Genomic DNA, 13,197 nt, shown 5'->3' on the forward strand with positions numbered 1-13,197 from the left:
CCTATGAGGAGAAACCAGTTAAGATTCTAGAGTATGCCAGTCGAGTCACCCGTAGCAAGGTTATCAAGTTTTGCAAGGTTCAGTGGATCCACCACACGGAGGATGAAGCCACCTGGGAACGAGAGGAAGAATTGCTGAAGGACCACCCTCACCTATTTTCTAGCCAACCCGACTCTCGAGGGCGAGATTCATCTTAAGGGGGGTAGGTTTGTAACATCCCAAATTTTCAATTTGGAATGTTATACATTAGATCATCATTGCATATCATATTTTATTTGGATTTTGGTTTATCCTAGAAAATTCTACGCAACTCAAGGACCCTTGGAGAGAGTTGGGGATTTCGTTATTTTCATATTTGAGTTTTCTCAAATTTTGAAAATAGGATCATTTGATTTTATTTATTTTATCTTCAATTATTTCTATTACAAAAATATGAGAGAGGGAATAAAATGACTTTCCCAAAATAAAGAAATATTGAGGATTTAATAAAAAATCAAATAAGATTTTATTTTTGGTTTTATTTGCTATTTTATTTGAATTAGGGAAAAATGCACGTTTTTCAAAATTGCATTTAGGCCCCAAATAAATGTTCATCCTGTGCGGCTTGATTTTAGAAGCCGGGGAAATTTTATTTCCGGATTTTTGGAGACCGTTTAGTATTCCTTTTGTTTTTTTCTAAGCGTAATTATTTAAAAAAAGTCCGAACCGACCTTAGGCCGTAACCGGCCAGGACTCCGCCTGGCCGGGCCTTCAAATAGCGCCGCCGAGGCCCGAGGCCAGCCCAGCCGCGCCCCGCCCCTGAAACCCTAACCCTAGACCGCCGCCACCCCGCCGCTGCCGCCCGCGCCGCTCGCCGCCGCCGCCGGAGGTAGTTTTTTTCGCTTCCGGTTTTTTAGAAAACCGATCGGTTTTCCGTCAGTTTTGCTCGTTTTTTTAGTGTTGGTTTTTTAAATAGATCGGTTTTTCCGGTTTATTTAATTAGCGAGCGTTCGTACGTTCGTTCATTTTAACGAACGTTCGTCGTTTTTCTTTTTTCTCGGATTAAATCCGCGATTTATCTGATCGCGATTCCTGATCCGATTTTCGTTTTAGTCTAACTTTTCGCTCGTTTATCGAAATCAGGCGATTCAAGCGCCTAGAGTTTCATCTCGAAACCCTCTTTCCGTTTAACCAACTCAAACAAGTTTTTGCCAGTGTAAAAATTGCCCTAGATCCAGAATAGTAAACGAAGCCTGTTTCTTTTGCCGTTTGTCTTCCGTTGCTTCGTTCGATTTGATTCTTTTTGCCAACTGGAATTCTTAAGTTGAACTTTCTGGTTAGATCTTTTATTCGAGTTTTACCTGTGCACTAGTTGAGTACTTATTGTATGCTTGTTTGTTTGCGATAGAGTACCCGGAGTGCGCCGCTTGCTACTTCGAGTCGCTAGGTTTTGCGGATCATCAGCAAGGCAAGTAACACTTTGATAATACTTCCAATTACCCAGTTTTTATTGCATTAAATCAATCCTCACACATTGCATGATTAGGATCTAATTAAATTGTGGGTTTGGGATGTAGTTGAGGTAGTACCTATTACCTGTTTATTATCAAACCTTTGGGAGTTACTTCTATGTTTGCTTATTGTGCCATGCTATGCTAGTAGACGTGGATTGGGTGAGTGTATCCATGACAGATGTGAGATTGTTAAATTAATAGTTTATCTAAGGTGGCAACTTAAATACACATCTGGGTGGATTGAGGCACCTGGGTATTCCAGCGATTGCCTGTTTTTTTATGGACCGCCACCCAGGCTCAAAGGGATCATGAGATTATTCATGCTATAAACTTCCGTGTGCAGCCACAAGCTACTATGGGATCTAGCATAGTTGATTAAGTTGTGCGAACTCTTACAGTGGTAGACTAGCATATGTAGGGGAAAGTAGGTGTAACGGTCTACCCGATCGTAAGGTGCTAGCGCTTCTGAAAGACTATGTCTCGGTCATCCGCTTCTCAAACACCATGTAGTGCGAGAAATCAAACGGAGGCGATCGAGTCTTGTGGGGAAAAGTGCGCAAACCTCTACAGAGTGTATAAACTAATCATAGTTAGCCGTGTCCCCGGTTATGGACATCTTGAGTATCTAGTACTTGGATTATCATGTGAATCTCATCATGTTACTCTAAAATTAATTTTGTTGGGTTTTGTTTAATGATGATGCTTAATTGGGATTGAGAATGCTGTCAACCATTCTCAATGTTTAACAACTACCCTGATAGTTAAATAAAATGTATTCCTTTGCAGTAGGGAAAATTGGCTTTACGCAAAACTGTAACCATAGAGCTTTCCACCAGCCAAATATGCATATAGAATAGCCTATTTCATTCCATTACTCTCTATGTGTTACTTTGCCAGCATATTCCATGTGCTGACCCGTTTCGGGCTGCAACGTTAATGTTGCAGACTTTTCAGACGATGATTAAGGTGCTTTTAGGTCGTGATTCTATACTCAGTGATGCCGTTGGAGTTGATGGACTCACTTATCTTCCAAGCCTTCCGCTGTTATCGTTATTAGATAGCCTTAAGCCATAATTATTGTAATAAGTTCTCTTTTGAGACACTCGATGTAATAAGTGTTTGATTGCTACTCTGTTATAAATCCTTCGAGTACTGTGTGGTGTCAGCATTATTGATACAGGGATGACACCTGAGCACAGAGATTGGACCGTTTGAGGTCGGGTTGCTACACCAAGTCTCATGAGTTGTATTCGGTGAGAAAATCACATTACCGAAGGTTTCATTCGTTTGGACTCCGTTTGATATTCATTTTCTTCAAAACCCTAAAACAGGCAAAAACAGCAATTCTCGGCTGGGCCTACGGTTAATAGGTTAGTCCCAAAAATAATATAAAAGTGGATAATAAAGCCCAATAATGTTCAAAACAGTAGATAATATAGCATGGAGCAATCAAAAATTATAGATATGTTGGAGACGTATCACCGAGTCGGACACGTTGTACGAGCCGGCCGGGAATCTGTAGGCCGTAGGGCGTCAACCTGTGTATATAAGGGGATGACCCGGCAGCGTCTTAGGGCAAGAGACATCAAGTCGAGAGCTAGGAAAAGCATATTCACTCCCTGGTAATCGAAACCCTAGCAATACCACCTCAACTGGAGTAGGCCTTTACCTTCACCGCAAGGGGCCGAACCAGTATAAATCCTCGTGTCCTTTGTCCCATTTTAACCCATTTCAGCTAACCTCGTCGCAATGGCTCTATAACTAAGTCCTTCTATGAGGACATCTGCCGTGACACTTCCACGACAGGTACAAAAAGTTGTGCTTTATACCTTCATCCATCTCATGCTCATCAAAAGAAATCCACTAACAAGGTTGATCAAGTCTTGTTAACAAACTCATTCCAAATCGCATGAAACCGAAGAATTTTTGAATAACAATAGGTTACCTCAATGGAGATGTGCATGTCCCAAAGAATAAGAATATCATATTTCTTCTTGACAGTAGGAAGAGGAAATTCAAAACCTCCAATAATAATTGTTGAAATTTTTCCAATAGAATTGATACTATGGACTTGAGGTTGTTTCCTCGGAAAGTGTACTGTATGCTCATTACCATTAACATGAAAAGTGACATTGCCTTTGTTGCAATCAATAATAGCCCCTGCAGTATTCAGAAAGGGTCTACCAAGAATGATAGACATACTATCGTCCTCGGGAATATCAAGAATAACAAAGTCCGTTAAAATAGTAACATTTGCAACCACAACAGGCACATCCTCACAAATACCGACAGGTATAGCAGTTGATTTATCAACCATTTGCAAAGATATTTCAGTAGGTGTCAACTTATTCAAATCAAGTCTAGGATATAAAGAGAGAGGCATAACACTAACACCGGCTCCAAGATCACATAAAGCAGTTTTAACATAGTTTCTTTTAATGGAGCATGGTATAGTTGGTACTCCTGGATCTCCTAGTTTCTTTGGTATTCCACCTTTAAAAGTGTAATTAGCAAGCATGGTGGAAATTTCAGCTTCCCATATCTTTCTTTTATTAGTAACAATATCCTTCATAAACTTATCATAAGGGTTCATTTTAAGCATATCAGTCAAATGCATACGCAAAAAGATAGGCCTGATCATTTCAGCAAAGTTGTCAGTGTCAAAACCGGCGGATCTCGGGTAGGGGGTCCCGAACTATGCGTCTAGGCCGGATGGTAACAGGAGGCAAGGGACACAAAGTTTTACCGAGGTTCGGGCCCTCTTGATGTAGGTAAAACCCTACATCCTGCTTGATTAATATTGATGATATGGGTGGTACAAGAGTAGATCTACCATGAGATCGGAGAGGCTAAACCCTAGAAGCTAGCCTATGGTATGATTGTTGTTCTGTATGTTGTCCTACAGACTAAAACCCTCTGGTTTATATAGACACCGGAGAGGGTTAGGGTTACACAAAGTCGGTTACAATGGTAGGAGATCTATATATCCGTATTGCCAAGCTTGCCTTACACGCCAAGGAAAGTCCCTTCCGGACACGGGACGAAGTCTTCAATCTTGTATCTTCATAGTCTAGGAGTCCGGCTGAAGGTATAGTCCGGCCATCCGGACACCCCCTAATCCAGGACTCCCTCAGTAGCCCCTGAACCAGGCTTCAATGACGACGAGTCCGGTGCGTAGATTGTCTTCGGCATTGCAAGGCGGGTTCCTCCTCCAAGTACTTCATAGAAGATTTTGAACCCAAAGATAGTGTCCGGCTCTGCAAAATAAGTTTCCACATATGGCCATAGAGAGAATAATATTTACACAAATCTAATCTGCTGACGTATTCCATGGTGCGACATCGCACCACGGCCAAGCCTTTATCTGAATCATTTTATTATCCCACCTCAGCGTGTCATGCGAGGCGGTTTCCTTGGCACGTCTTGTTAAAGCAGAGATCGCGTCCCCTTATTCTGGGATTCTCATCAATACGGGCGTGGGTAACCCAACCGCTTCTACGACTCCTATACTATAGGCAAGTCCAAACGGCCACGGAGAGGACGCTTGATATTCACCCTCTTTATCAAGGGACAAGGCTTTTATTTTTCCCTCTCATGCTTAATCGAATCCTTCCCCCACCTCAAGCTCAAGCACCCAAAGTTCAGGTCAGGTGCTCCGAACTTTCAATCATGTCCGGATCTAGCCTTCAAGGTCGATGGGTGCCTTCCTCCATCACGGAAGAAGACATCAAAAAGTTGAGGGAGGCCAGATATCTGACCGCCGAGGTTGGGCATCGGCTGCCCGCCCGAGGGCAGGCCGTCCCCTCCCCCAAACCCAACAAGAGCATCGTGTTTGTCTCCCACTTCCTCTGAGGTCTAGGCCTTGCTCTGGATCCTTTCGTCAGGGGTTTGATGTTTTATTACGGGCTAGACTTCCATGATCTAGCTCCGGACTCCTTTCTTCATATCACGACATTTATTGTCGTGTGTGAGGCCTTCCTCCGGGTTACCCCTCACTTTGGCTTGTGGCTCAAGACCTTTGAAGTAAAGCCGAAGATGATCGAGGGGCAACATGCAGCGTGTGAGGTGCCTCAATATGCAAGATGACGGGAGCTCCATGGCCCAAAGGTTCCATTCCAGAGGTGTCTGAATTGTGGCAACACGAGTGGTTCTACATCACGGCTCCTAGAAGTGCCAAGTGGGCGGCCGCCCTTGTTTTCTGCTCGGGCCCTCCATGATAACTGATGTCATGGATCAGCAGAGGTCTGAGCTGGGGTCCAGCCAAGGACGTGCCTATACTGCAAAGCCGCATTCGAGATCTCTTCAATGGAGATTTTAGTTTGGTTGTGGTAATACAAGTTATGCTGGTTCGTCAAGTCCAGCCTTGCAAACGCCGGCCCCTTCGCTTGTGGGAGTTCAATCCCGAGGGACCACGCGTCATCCAAAATTTCCTCAGCCTGACGCACGAGGAGATGTACAAGTCATTCTTCAGACCTTAGGTAGAGTGTCCGGAAATCACCGAGGACGTGGGCCTGAGCAGTAACCGCGCCGCCGAACAGGTAAGGAATCTTCCGGCCGAACATACTATCTCTCATTTGTTACGAAGTTATTTCTGAGAATTTGCTTTTTGACCAGGACTGGCTAACAAAGGCGAAGTTGATTCGGTGTTCGGCCCCCCTCCCTGAGGGTTTGGACAATCCGGTATTGGAAAAGATGCTCCAGGTCGCACCTTGCCCGGAGCCCTTGAAGGAAGATATTGGGAAGGATAATACGGGCGGACGCGGGCCCCCAACGCTGCCCATTCTAACCGAGGGAGCGAGCGTCTCATGAAGGAAGACGACCGGAGGAGGAAAAGGACTGCGCCCGGGGATTCGGACGCCGAAGCTTCCAAACGGGAGAAGAAGTCTCCCACAGAGGGTCCTACCTTGGGGGGTTCTTTTGCCGCACAAAGTCCGCGGGGGGATCAATTCTCCAGCGAGTCATAAGTGACCCGAAATACTTTAATTGTACAGGTATGCCATCTTTTTCTTCTGAGAAAATAACCAGCGCATATATCTTTGCAGCTCGGGCCTTAGCCCCTCTCAAATGAGCTCGTCTTCAGGGGATCTTCTTCCAGAGATGATGGAGAGCGAAACGCCCCCTCCAGACTCCTCCGCTCCGGAAGCGGGCGACCCCGAAGTGTCGTCGCGGAGGGCCTCTCTGGGTCCGGTGAGGCCAGAAGATAATCCCATTGACCCCCGAAGCTTCCAGTGTCTGGCTCCTGAAGAGAGCGGAAAAAAGAGTCCGGCACCGTCTGGTGTGCGATCGGATGTTCTGAGGGAGTTGGTGGGGCGAGCGGCCGTCTCTGATGAACACCGTGTGCTGATGAATACAGTGATGGAGAGAATCTCATCCGCCGAAAGCGGATTGCATGAAGCTTTTATGAGTCTACTAACAGGCTTTGAGGTACGTAAAATAATGTATGATAGTCCTGCACATGCTAGGTGTGCCCTGTGTAGATAGTAGCCCCTGAGACTCTGGTTTCGTCGGAAACGACGACGAACAGAGGATCATATTCCCAGGTAATAGCCATACCGCCTCTATGTGCAGGTGATGGAAGCTCCGGTGGCTAGCCGGACTAGCGAGTTTGCCCATTTAAAACGGCAGTTGGATGTGGCAGACGCCGACATCGAGCTTGTTAACAAAAGGCTTGACGAGGCACAGGGTAAGTGTCATTATCTAGTAAACGCCACATAGTAAGAGCAGCATGATGCCAGTATCTTTAATATGTTGTGACTGCAGATGGAGCTGCCACTGTTGAAGCCTTGCGGGCAGAACTTTCCCGAGCCAAGGAACAAGCGAGGTTTAGTAATGCGGCTGCTTTGAAGGCGGCCGAAGAGTTGAAAACCGAGAAGGCCGCGCATGGCGAGAGCCGAGATAAGATGGCCAAGATGGCCATAGAATTAAAAGTCGCCGCCGATCGTTGCCGGGTTCTGGAAAAGGAAAACCTAGCGAAGGTATCGGACCTTGAGAAGGCTGCTGCGACGAGAAAAGACATCCGCTCTGCTATGAGGGCGAAGAAGGAGGAGCTGTGGGAAGCCGGGGATATTGTAGCTGGGAAATCCTTTATGTTGCGGAGGAAGTTCGGAGATCCAGGGTATGCCTCTCTGGATTGGATGTGGAGTTCGGAGGATGTGTATATGGATTTGGCGGCGAGCGTTGCCGATGCGGCCAAGTACTTCCAGGGTCAGACGGACCATGAAGTGGACCAGCTGTTTTGGACACAATTCCATTCTCCCGAGCGTTCGCTTTCATTGAATGACCAATTAGCCGAATGGGCCGAACTGAATAGCTTATCCGGACTCGCCATGAGGTCTGTTGTGGATCAGCTATCGCCGGAAAGGCCAAAACCGAACAGCTATTTCAGCTTGGTGCAGCAGCTCCTTGACGTGGTGCCGCGCATTAATGTGATGAAGAGATCGGCGTGCATAGAGGGCTCACGGATGGCCTTTGCCCGTGTTAAAGCATACTGGGCGGAGATGGATGCTACCACTGTTGCAGCGCGGGATTCGACCATAGGTCGAATGGCTGCTGAGCACTACTTTGAAGAAGTTCTTGAGGGTGCTTGTTTGATAGAGACCCAGTGCTAAAAAAATATTATGTTTGAGTGATATGTAATCTCATTGTAAGCAAAATGCTTTTTATAAATTTTTATAAGGCTATTTTTATACTTTTGCCGGAAAGTAATATGATGCCTCCTGGGCGGCCGTTTATGTATACATGTGTATAACCTGAAAGATTGCAGCCGTCGGCTTCAACCCCCACGCATATAATGCGGAGGTGCTCGCAAAAAACACGCGTTCACACTTAACCCAACGTCTTGGTCCAATTAAGGAGGTGATAGCGGAGCGAGCAAGGCAACCGGACTATAATGCTTTAGCGCTTTCACTTAGCCATAGGAGTTTGACAGTGGGGCTACTAGATAGCCCCTGGTGGCTCTGCGCTCTCCCGATCCCGGGGTGCGTACATGCCTGGCCGGAAAACGGCCCTTCATTAAGGTGGAGGAATTCTAACATTCCAACAGGTCATAGAGTGGTTGACCAGTCTCACGCTATATCATGACAGTCAGTTTTCGGCTTTCTCTACTGAGGTGCTCGTTCGGATGAACCAGGGGACAATCGCAGTAGTTCTCCTGGTGCTACCTTAGCCGGTAAAGCGGAACGTAAGGCACCAAAACACAGGAGCCGGGCAAACCCAACACTTGACCAAAGACAATGATTCGGAGTTGATGCATATAAGGCCAAACCCGCGACGCCGAACACTCCCTAAGGTATTCGGTCTTTGTGGTATAAACCGGGCCTAAATAATGGCCTTTGTAAGAAGCCCCTTGTGTCCAGGTACGTGCATTGTTCTGGCGTGGCCACATGCCAAGACGTCAACATCCTTCTCAACGGTGGATATGTATCAACAAGAGACAGTAAAAAAGGTTTATGCAGGGTCTTAATCTAAAAAGAATCCTTGGAGCAGGTCCCTGCTGCACGTCTGCGTCTGTGTCTCCATTGTGCCGTATCCTGGACGGGTGTAGCACGATGATCGTCTGTAAAAGAGAGGAATTTAGGTGAAAAAGTTGTCATGCGAAAAGATAGTTTTTAAAGAAACCATGTATAATTCAAGATGAGAAAAAATTGCCACTTGTCTGCGCGCGTTGAGCCTCTTGTATTGACAAATAGGGGTGTGACCACTTATTCGGTATAAATAGCGGCGCCGGACTTGATTAGTTGTGTATCAGGTCTTGACGACCTATTGGATACTTTCGCTCGTCCGGGCGCCTTTAGTGTGCGGCTGCCAGGGCAGCCGCACTCTCTTCGGCGCGCAGAGATCGCTTGATATTTCCGTTCACTGAAATGATGCCATGTGGACCGGGCATCTTGAGTGTGAGGGAGGCGTAGTGTGGTATTGCATTAAAGCGAGTGAAAGCTTTGCGTCCGAGCAGTGCTTGATAGCCACTTTGGAACGGAGCAATGTGGAAGGTTAAATGCTCGCGACGGAAGTTATCGGGGGAGACGAATATAACTTGTAGTAGGAGGGAGCCCGTACAACGAGCCCCTGGCCTGGCGTTACTCCTTTAAAGGTAGTATTACTATGGCGAATTTTTGTTGGGTCTAACCCCATCCCGCGGATTGTGTCCTGATATATTAGGTTTAGATTGCTGCCACCGTCCATCAAGACTCGTGTGAAGTGATATCCGCCAATTACTGGGTCTAATACCAGGGCAGCCCATCCTGCACGTCGGATACTTGCTGAGTAATCGCGATGGTCGAAAGTGATCGGTTGAGAGGACCAGTGGCAGGACTTCGCGGTGACAGGCACTTGGGTATAATTTCCTGGGAGTGCCACGTTGTTTTTTTCCTTGATCAGGTATAACACGTTTACTGTTTTGACTTCTGGTGGAAATTTCTCTTGTTCCCCAGTGTCTTGCTTGGGAGGCTCGTCCTCGTCTGTACTTGGTGTATCCCCCCCCCCCTTGTGTACGGCGTTGAGCTTGCCGGACTGCTTCAAGACCCAACATTCTCTATGGGTATGATTAGCAGGTTTACCAGGGGTACTATGGATCTGACATACTTGGTCCAGAATTTTGTTGAGGTTGGACAGTTCATCCCTGGTGCCTTTAGAGGGCGGCTTTTGCTGACCTGGCCGAGGGTTTTTGAATCCGGCGTTTACTGCCATCCCCATCGTGCTATCTTCTTTGTTCCGGCGTTTGTTATTGCTGTTGCGCCGTGATTTCCTGTTTCCATCTCTAACTTCAGATGTACTGGGGTCGCTGGTGCTGCATATGGCTAGCCAGCTGTCCTCACCCGCGCAAAAGTGGGTCATGAGGCTTGTTAATGCGGCCATCATTCTCGGCTTATTTTGGCCGAGGTGTCTGGCGAGCCATTCGTCATGGACGCTATGCTTAAAAGCTGCCAAGGCTTCGGCGTCCGGACAGTCGAAAACCTGATTCTTTTTAGTAAGAAACATGTTCCAAAGCTTTCGGGCTGACTCTCCGGGTTGTTGAGTTATATGACTCAAATCGTCCGCATCCGGGGGTCGGACATAAGTCCCTTGAAAATTTGCCCGAAAGGCGTCTTCGAGCTCTTCCCAACTTCCAATGGAGCTTCCGGGGAGGCCTTTAAGCCAGTGACGAGCTGGCCCTTTGAGCTTGAGGGGTAAGTACTTGATGGCGTGGAGATCATCTCCTCGAGCCATATGGATATGAAGGATGTAGTCCTCAATCCAGACCCTAGGGTCTGTTCTTCCGTCGTATGTCTCTATGTTTACGGGTTTGAATCCCTCTGGAAATTCATGGTCCAGCACCTCATCGGTGAAACATAGGGGATGTGCGGCACCCATGTATCTGGGTGTACCGTGTTGTTCGGATGTTTGTTGTGTTGCATTGTATGCTGGGGTGTGCTTGCGTGGTCTATAGATGGATCTTGTTGCGTCGTCCTTTGGGTGTGAGCCCTCGCATGGGTCGCGTGTTGTATTGTGAGTGGCGTTGTATGCCGCTCTGTGTTGGTAGAGGGGTCGTCTATCCGGCCAGGTGGCTGCTTTGATATTTGGTTGTGGGGGGTCTGAGGCCTCCTCATCGAATTCAGGTAGCAGCTTCCGCTTTGGGTAGCTCTTGGAGGGGCGATTGTCGCCGTACCTCGCTGCTGTGTTGAGTATTTTACTCCATCTGATTTGGAGTGTGTCTTGCGCAGCCTTGAGCCTTTGCTTCTACTTTTTAAGACTCCTCGCGGTGGCAGCAAGCCTTTGACGGGCGTTCTGCTGCTCCGGGTGCCTGTCCGGCGTTATGTCGTCCGGACCATTATCCTTGATAGAATTTTTTTTGTTCGGTTTGATTATCCGGATTGCCGTTGTCCGGCAGCGGTTCGCCCTGCTCCAGCGCTGGGTTTGTGTGATCATTATTTCTATCGAGGCGGGATTTGGGGTGGCGCTTGCGTCGCCGCTTTGACTGCTTCTCGAGGGAACAAGCCTTCGGTGCGTCCTTCCGCTCCTCGTCGTCATCTTTTGGTGCGTCCACCATGTATACGTCATATGACGAGGTGGCTTGCCAGGGCCCAACAGGCGCTGGTTCTTCATCGTCTCCTTCATCGGCGTCCATACCGTCGATGTCTTCGGAGTCGAAGTCGAGCATGTTGGTTAAATCGTCGACAGTGGCTACAAAATGGGTGGTGGGTGGGCTTTGAATTTCTTCATCATCCATATCCCAACCTTGCCGACCGTAGTCCGGCCAGGGCTCTCCTGATAAAGAGAGAGACTTTAGTGTCTTCAGAATATCGCCGAAAGGCGAGTGCTGAAAGATGTCTGCGGCAGTAAACTCCATGATCGGCGCCCGATCGGATTCGATCGGCAGGGGCGCGGAGGGTTCGGAGTCCGGAGAGGAGTCCGGCTCCTTGGAGTCACAAGTCTCGCGGAGTGCGGGGCTGGTGTTCGGCTCGATCACCGTTGGAATCGCAGCCCCCGAGGCGGCGTCCAACCACCCATCCTCGATCGGCACAGTTGGCCCTGAATTAAGGGTCGAAGCCGATGCGGGTGTGGCCTCCAGGGCACTGTTCGGCGGCAGAGCTAGATCACGCTTGTCGTGCCAGTGCGGCGCGCTCGGCAGTGGCTCGAATCCGTCGAAGATCAAGTCCCCGCGAATGTCAGTCGTGTAGTTTAAACTTCCAAATCTGACCTGACGGCCAGGGGCATAGCTTTCGATCTGCTCTAGATGGCCAAGTGAATTGGCCCGCAGTGTGAAGCCGCCAAAGACGAAGATCTGTCCGGGGAGGAAGGTCTCTCCCTGGACTGCATCGCTATTGATGATCGTAGGAGCCATCAAGCCTAACGGCGACGACACAGAGGAACTCTCAATGAAAGCACCAATGTCGGTGTCAAAACCGGCGGATCTCGGGTAGGGGGTCCCGAACTGTGCGTCTAGGCCGGATGGTAACAGAAGGCAAGGGACACGAAGTTTTACCCAGGTTCGGGCCCTCTTGATGGAGGTAAAATCCTACGTCCTTCTTGATTAATATTGATGATATGGGTAGTACAAGAGTAGATCTACCACGAGATCGGAGAGGCTAAACCCTAGAAGCTAGCCTATGGTATGATTGTTGTTCTCTATGTTGTCCTACGGACTAAAACCCTCCGATTTATATAGACACCGGAGAGGGTTAGGGTTACACAAAGTCGGTTACAATGGTAGGAGATCTATATATCCGTATCGCCAAGCTTGCCTTCCATGCCAAGGAAAGTCCCTTCCGGACACGGGACGAAGTCTTCAATCTTGTATCTTCATAGTCCAGGAGTCTGGCTGAAGGTATAGTCCGGCCATCCGGGCACCCCCTAATCCAGGACTCCCTCAAAAGCGCTCAAAATCCTCATGATCCTTTTTCTTGGATGGTTTAGGAGGAAAAGGCATGGGTTTCTGAACCCATGGTTCTCTTTCTTTACTATGCTTCCTAGAAACGAAGTCTCCCTTATCATAACGTTGATTCTTTGATTGTGGGTTATCAAGATCAACAGTAGGTTCAATCTCTACATCATTGTTATTGCTAGGTTGAGCATCAACATAAACATCATTATTAACATTATCACTAGGTTCATGTTCATCACCAGATTGTGTTTCAGCATCAGAAATAGAAATATCATTGGGATTCTCAGGTGTGTCAACAACAGGTTTACTAGAAGCATGCAAAGTCCTATCATTTTGCTTTTTATT

This window comes from Triticum dicoccoides, chromosome 7A (genome assembly GCF_002162155.2).
Source record: "Triticum dicoccoides isolate Atlit2015 ecotype Zavitan chromosome 7A, WEW_v2.0, whole genome shotgun sequence".
NCBI lineage: Eukaryota > Viridiplantae > Streptophyta > Magnoliopsida > Poales > Poaceae > Triticum > Triticum dicoccoides.